Source organism: Pongo abelii, chromosome 16 (assembly GCF_028885655.2).
Source record: "Pongo abelii isolate AG06213 chromosome 16, NHGRI_mPonAbe1-v2.0_pri, whole genome shotgun sequence".
Taxonomy (NCBI): Eukaryota; Metazoa; Chordata; class Mammalia; order Primates; family Hominidae; genus Pongo; species Pongo abelii.
The window spans coordinates 9,628,885-9,636,325 of NC_072001.2; positions in this window are offsets into that span (position 1 = coordinate 9,628,885).

Genomic DNA, 7,441 nt, shown 5'->3' on the forward strand with positions numbered 1-7,441 from the left:
ACGCCACACGTGATGGAGAGAAAAGACTGAAAATGCCCCTTCCATCCAAGTGGGGACCCGGCCTCGACCTCCCAAAGTCGTACACCGAGTGGTGAAGCATAGCAAGGCCCGTCTGTCTGGATTCCTCTCAGCCTCTCTAAGCAGGCCCTTCTCACTTTCATGGAAGGGGCAGGGCCCTCTCCTTCATGAGGGGTCTGACAGACTGACAGAGAAAGAGACAGACATAGAAAGACAGAGATGGACAGAGAGAGACAGAGAGAAACAGACAGAAAGAGAAAGAGACAGAGACAGAGACAGAGAGAAACAGACAGGGAGGGAGAGAGACAGAGAGAGAGACAGACAGACAGAAACAGACGGAGAGGAAACAGAGAGAGAGACAGAGAAAGAGAGAAACAGACAGACACACAGAGTCAGACAGAGAGAAAGAGAAAGAGAGAGACAGAGAGAGACAGAAAGGGAGGGAGAGAGAGACAGACAGACAGGCAGAGAAAGAGAGTAAGACAGAAGACAGACACAGTGAGAGAGACAGGCAGAGAGAGAGAAAGAGACAGAGAGAAAGAGAGGGACAGACAGAGAAAGAGACAGACAGAGAAAGACAGAGATGGACAGAGAGAAACAGAAAGAGAGAGACAGAGATAGAGAAAGAGACAGAAACAGACAGACAGGGAGGAAGAGAGACAGAGACAGAGAGAGAAAGACAGAGACAGAGAGAAACAGACAGAGAGAGAGGGAGAGAATGAGAGATATATAGAGAGAAACAGAAAGAGGGGGGAGAGAGAGACAGGCAGGCAGAGAAAGAGAGTAAGACAGAAGAGAGACACAGTGAGAGAGACAGGCAGAGGGAGAGAGAGACAGAGACAGAGAGAAAGAAAGAGAGAGACAGACAGAGAAAGAGACAGACAGAGATGGATAGAGAGAAACAGCAAGAGAGAGAGACAGAGAGAGCGAGAGTGAGAGAGACAGAGAGAAACAGACAGGGAGGGAGAGAGACAGAGAGAGAGACCGACAGGCAGAGAAGAGAGTAAGACAGAAGATAGGCACAGAGAGAGAGAGAGAGACGAAAGAAAGAAAGAGAGAGACAGGCCGTGTGTGGTGGCTCATTCCTGTCATCCCAGCACTTTGGGAGGCTGAGGAGGGTGGATCACGAGGTCAGGAGATCGAGACCATACTGGCTAACTCGGTGAAATCCCGTCTTTACTAAAAATACAAAAAATTAGTCGGGCTTGGTGGCAGGTGCCTATAGTCCCAATTACTCGGGAGGCTGAGGCAGGAGAATGGCGTGAACTTGGGAGGTGGAGTTTGCAGTGAGCCGAGATGGTGCCACTGCACTCTAGCGTTGGCGACACAGTGAGACTCCATGTGAAAAAAAAAGAGAGAGAGAGACAGACAGACAGAGAAAGAGACAGGCAGAGACAGACAGAGAGAAACAGACAGAAAGAGAGAAAGAGCGAGAGAGAACAGAAAGGCAGGCAGAGAGAGAGACAGACAGGCAGAGAAAGAGAGCAAGAGAGAAGACAGACACAGTGAGAGAGACAGGCAGAGAGAGACAGACAGAGACAGACAGAAAGAGAGACTGACAGAGATGAGACAGAGAGACAGAAACAGACAGAAAGAGAGACTGACAGACAGAGAGTGAGAGAGAGAGGGAGAGAGACAGAAAGGGAGGAAGAGGGACAGACAGAAAGAGAGACAGACGGGTAGAGAAAGACAGTAAGACAAGATAGGCACAGAGAGAGAGAGAGTGAGAGAGACAGACAGAGAGACTCAGAAAAAGAAACAGAGAGACAGACAGAGAGACTCAGAAAAAGAAAGAGAGAGATAGACAGAGCAAAACAGAGACAGACAGAGAGAGACAGAGAGAAACAGAGACAGACAGAGACAGAGAGAAACAGACAGAAAGAGAGAGACAGAGAGAGAGAGAGAAACAGACAGGGAGGGAGACAGAGAGAGATAGACAGGCAGAGAAAGAGAGTTGGACAGAAGACAGACACAGTGAGACAGGCAGAGAGAGATAGACAGAGATAGAGAGAAAGAAAGAGACAGAGAAAGAGACAGATAGAGAAAGACAAAGACAGACAGAGAGAGACAGAGAGAAACACAGAAACAGAGAAGGTCCTGGCCGAGTAGTGATATAGTGCCTTTTCTTTCATTTTCTCTTTCTTTTCTGGTTTTCTTTTCTTTTCTTTTCTTTTTTTGTTTTCTTCTCTTCTCTTTTCTTTTCTTTCTTTTCTTTTCTTTCTTTCTTTCTATTTATTTATTTAGAGACCAAATCTCACTCTGTCGTCCAGGCTGTAGGGCAGTGGCGCCATCCCGGGTCACTGCAACCTCCGCCTGCCAGGTTCAAGTGATTATCCTGCCTCAACCTCTCGAGTAGCTGGGATTACAGGTGCCTGCCCCACCGCGCCCGACTCAGTTTCGTATTTTCAGTACAGAGGGGGTTTCACCATGTTGGCTAGGCTGGTCTTCAACTCCTGACCTCGTGACCCACCCAACTCGGCCTCCCAAAGTGCTGGGATGACAGACGTGAGCCACTACTTTCAGTGTACAGTGCCATTTATTAGAAATCACTCATGGGAACACGCACTTATAGGTCATGTGTAGATATTTTATTTATTTATTTATTTACTTATTTATTTTTTGCACGGGAAGGTGGGGGGACGGAGTTTCGCTCTTGCTGCCCAGGCTAGAGTGCAATGGCATAGGGGACTCAAAGAGTCAACCCATGGCAGAGAGGACACGTCATTCTGAGTGTAAGGGCCGCAGCGAAAGGTGGCAGGGCCGGCACTTTTAAAGGCTGAAATCCCTGAGGCTCAGAACTGTCGTCCCAGCACTTTGGGAGGCCCAGGAGGGCAAATCACTTCAGGTCAGGAGTTCAATACCAATGCGGCCAACATGGAGAAACACCATCTCCACTAAAAATAGAAAAATTAGCTGTATGTCATGGTGGGCGTCTGTAATCCCAGCTACCGAAGAAGAATCACTGGAACCCGGAAAGCAGAGGTTTCAGTGAGCCAAGAGAGCGCCACTGCACCGCAGCCTGGGTGACAGAGTGAGAGAGACTCAGTCCAAAAAAAAGAAACGAAGAAAAAAAGAACAGGCCCAAATACTACATTGTCGCTGAATGTTCCCCCAAAAGGCTGGAAACCCCCGACTCAGGTCAAGGAGGTGGTGTTTCGTTTCACTTCTCTCTCTCTCTCTTTCCTTCTCTCCCTCTCTCTCTCTTTCTCCTCTAACTTTCATTTCTTGTTCAAGCATACACGTGCAAGATTGTTTCGTAGGTAAGCTTCTGATGTGAGGTTCAGTGTGCAGATGATTTCATGAGCCAGACACTGAGCGCAGTACTCGACAGTTTTCATGTTTCATTTTGTTTTGGTTTCTCCTGAAGCTGTCTCTCTTTCCACCCCTCCTCCCTCAAGTAGGCTCCCGCGTCTCTCGTGTCCCTCGTTCTGCCCACGCAGAACTTTCATCTATAAGTTCCCACTTATGGATGAGAACACGCGGTATTTAACTGATTGTTGCTTTCATCTTCGGTGGTGGCGGTGAAAGAGGCATGACACTAAATCGACCCTTAGGACGTTCCCCTCTGTCCCCACCCCACACCCCCTCCCCCTACACACCCTAATTCCTGCACACACTCCTCAAACGTAGGAAATGAAGAAAGACAGAAATTAAAGTAAGAGGTCAGCCTCCAAGATGGTGGAGGGAGGGGATCTCAAAGGGTGAGCAAGCGATGGGGGTCAGGAGATATCTTGGCTGAGCTTGCAACAATGGGGGAAAGAGTTTCCAGCCCCACCACATCCCGTAATCCTCAGCCGTAGCCAGCCTCTGGGTGGGGTTGTGCCTGTAAAAGCTTCTGAATGGAGAGAAACCCCAGGCAATGGAAGGCATCAGATCCAAGTCCAGGAAGTGAATCGGGCTTTGTGCATTTGAATGGGGCTTTAGAAGGCGGTGCTGCGGCTTCCAAAGCATTGCACCTCGCCTTGCCTCACCTCGCCCAGAGTGAGACTCCGTCTCAAAATCAATCAATCAATCAACCAATAATAAAAAAATCATCAATGAAAGAAAGAAAGAAAGAAAAGAAAGAAAGAAAGAAAGAAAGAAAGAAAGAAAGAAAGAAAGAAAGAAAGAAAGAAAGAAAAAAGAAAGAAAGAATCAGTACAGTGGTCATGGTCGTGAATCATTCCCCGGAGTCCTGGCGCAGTGGCTCACGCCTGTCACGCCAGCACTTTGAGGCACTGGGTCAGGAGGGTTGCAACAAAATGATGAGAACCTATCTGTGGAAAAACATTGAAAAATGAAGGCCAGGCTCGGTGTCTCATGCCTGCCATCCCAGCACTTCGGGAGGCCGGGGAGGGCGGATCACCTGAGGTCGGGAGTTCAAGACCAGCCTGACCAACATGGAGAAGCCCCGTCTGCACTAAAAATACAAAATCAGCCAGACGTGGTGGCGCATGCCTGCAGTCCCAGCTGCTGGGGAGGCTGACGCAGGGGAATCGCTTGAACCCAGGAGGCAGATGTTGTGGTGGGCCAAGATCAAGCCATTGCACTCCAGTCTGGGCAACCAGAGAGAAACTGTGTCTCGGGAAATAAAATAAATAAGTAAATAAAAATTATCTGGGCACAGTGGCGCATGCCTGTGGTCCCAGGTACTCTACTCTGGAGGCTGAGGTGGAAGGATCGCTTGAGTCCAGGAGTGTCCATGCTGCAGTGAGTGAGTTATGATGGCACCACTGCCAGGGTGACAGAGTGAGACGCTGCCTCTAAATCAGTCAATCAATCAATCAGATCACTGGAAAGCGCTGTCTGTGTCTTACTTTCAAAGGGTGTCTCTTTAGGCCAAGCAGGCATGGTGCCTCATGCCAGTAATCCTGGCACTTTGGGAGGCTGAGGCAGGAGGAAAGAAGAAAGGGAGGAAGGGAGGAAAGAAGAAAGGCAGGAGGGCAGTCAGGCAGGAAAGGAAGGAAGGAAGGAAGGAAGGAAGAAAGAAAGAAAGAGAGGGAGAGAGGGAGGGAGGGAGGGAGAAGAAGAGAGAAGAAAAGAGAAGAAAAAGAAAAGAAAAGAAAAAAAACGGGGAGGGGCATATCTCCTTGACTGGTGACTGCTCAGGATACAGCTGACTGAAGCCTCGACCTGTGGGGCCTCAAGTGTTCTTCTCCTTATCTCAGCCTCCCAAGTAGCTGTGACTACATGCAGGTATTACCACGCAAAACTAATCTTATAATAATATTATAATTATTATTGAGACAGAGTCTCGCTCATTCTCAATAATTGCCATGGCAGGATCTCAGCTCACTGCAACCTTGGCCTCCCTAACTCAAGCAACTCGCCTGCCTCAGTCTCCTGAGTAGTTGTGATTACAAGCCTATGCCACCAGAACTGGTAATTGTTCTATTTTTCATAGAGATGGGGTTTCACTATGTTGGCCAGCCTGGTCTTGAATTCCTGGCCTCAAGTGATCAACCCACCTTGGCCTCCCAAAGTGCTGGAATGACAGGCGTGAGCCACTGTGCCCAGCCCAGATGATCCTTTTTATAAATTGTAGATAAGGAGTTTTGTCAACCGCCGGGTGGAGGGTGGGGTGGGTTTTACTCACACTGCGTACTGTGAAAACAGTAAATTAGTGTGGTTTGTGAGCTAGATGTGGAAATTGTGTGTGTGTGTGAGAGAGAGAGAGAGACCAATCCCACCATGAGGACGCGGAAATGGTGTTTGATTTGGGTACCTGTCTATTCACCTGTCTGTATGTAGATGACTGAAGATTCCACAAATGAAGGTCAGCAGTATCTATTGAGCTGTTTCTCCCTCTCATGCGTCTCATGTGTGTGGTGGAGAAAGGAAAGAAAAGAGGTTCTGATGGGAAGTTGTCTTCATGCCTGACAAGCTGAAGGCAGGCTGACGGGACGGAGGACATCCTATGTGACATTTCCATACCTGGACACCTTTTACAATGCTGGGGCTGCCAGTCCACCCTGTATGTCAACATACCCCCAAGAACAGCATGGTCCGGGGTGGTCCAGTCTCTTCCCATCCGGCCCACCCAGGGCATCTGGTGGAAGTCTTCACTGGAGGATTCGACACCATGGAATACTATGCAGTCATAAAAAATGATGAGTTAAAGTCATTTGTAGGGACATGGATGAAACTGGAAACCATCTTTCTCAGCAAACTATCGCAAGGACACAAAACCAAACACCGCATGTTCTCACTCATAGGTGGGAATTGAACAATGAGAACACATGGACACAGGAAGGGGAACATCACACACCAGGGACTGTTGTGAGGTGGGGGAAGGGGGGAAGGACAGCATTAGGAGATATACTTAATTCTAAACGACGAGTTAATGGGTGCAGCACAACAACATGGCACACGTATACATATGTAAAAAACCTGTACGTTGTGCACATGTACCCTAAAACTTAAAGTATAATAATAATAAAATTTTAAAAAAAGAAAAAAGAAAGCGTCATCGCAGTTCCCTTGGGGTCACCAGGCAACGGCCAGCCAGGGGAGGGTGGTGGAACATGAAGGGGGGCGGGGCATCAGCCTCAGAGCTCGCTGGAAGGTGGCAGGCAGCCGGTGGGGGACGCTGAGCCAGAGACGTCTGGCAGGATATAGATCTGGAAGGTGCATCAGTCCTCTCCCATACCTCTCCCACGGAAAATCCCACAGCGGCGGTGGGAGCCTTGGCTGGGGGAGAAGCAGGGACAAGGGGGAGAGGGAAAGAGGCCCCCGGGAGGATTTAGCACAGAAAACCCACCCAGGCAAGCCCCCTCCCTCCTATCGGTTCCAAGTTACACCCTGGGAGGCAGCAAGAGAAACGTTCACCCCATACTTTTTGTCTTCCTCTTTTTTTTTTTTGTCTTTTCCATTTTACAAGAGATGCTCATTTCAACAACCCGGCGGTGGATGTGACGGGAGAAGTGTCAAGGCCAGGAGACCAACCTGATCAACTGAGCAACACAAGTAGGAGAGCCCAGTTGAAAAAAATGAAAAAAAAGGGGGAGGAGGAGGGAAGAAAAGAAAAGAAAAAAGAAAAACAATCACCAAGAAAGTTAAAATTCTCTAATGGTGTAGGCACAAAAAAGAGTGATTTCACGTCTTTTCCCACAACATGGATAGAGCTGGAAGCAAGTATGTACCCAGTGAACTGCCTTCTGCTTAAAAGTGGGAGGTAAACAGTGGGTACGCACAAGGTCTTCAAGATGGAAATAAAAGACACTCCAAAAGGGAGGAGGAGAACAACAGGGGGATGAGGGATGAATAAATCGCCCGTCAGAGACAACGTTTGCCACGTGGGTATCGCATACACTGGAGGTCCACTTCTACATCCGGAGGCAGTAGTATGCTGATCTAACAAACAAGCAGGTACACCCCCTAAGTCTGTAAAATACCAAAACAACGACGACAGCACCAGCAGCAGCAGCAGAAACAACAACAACAG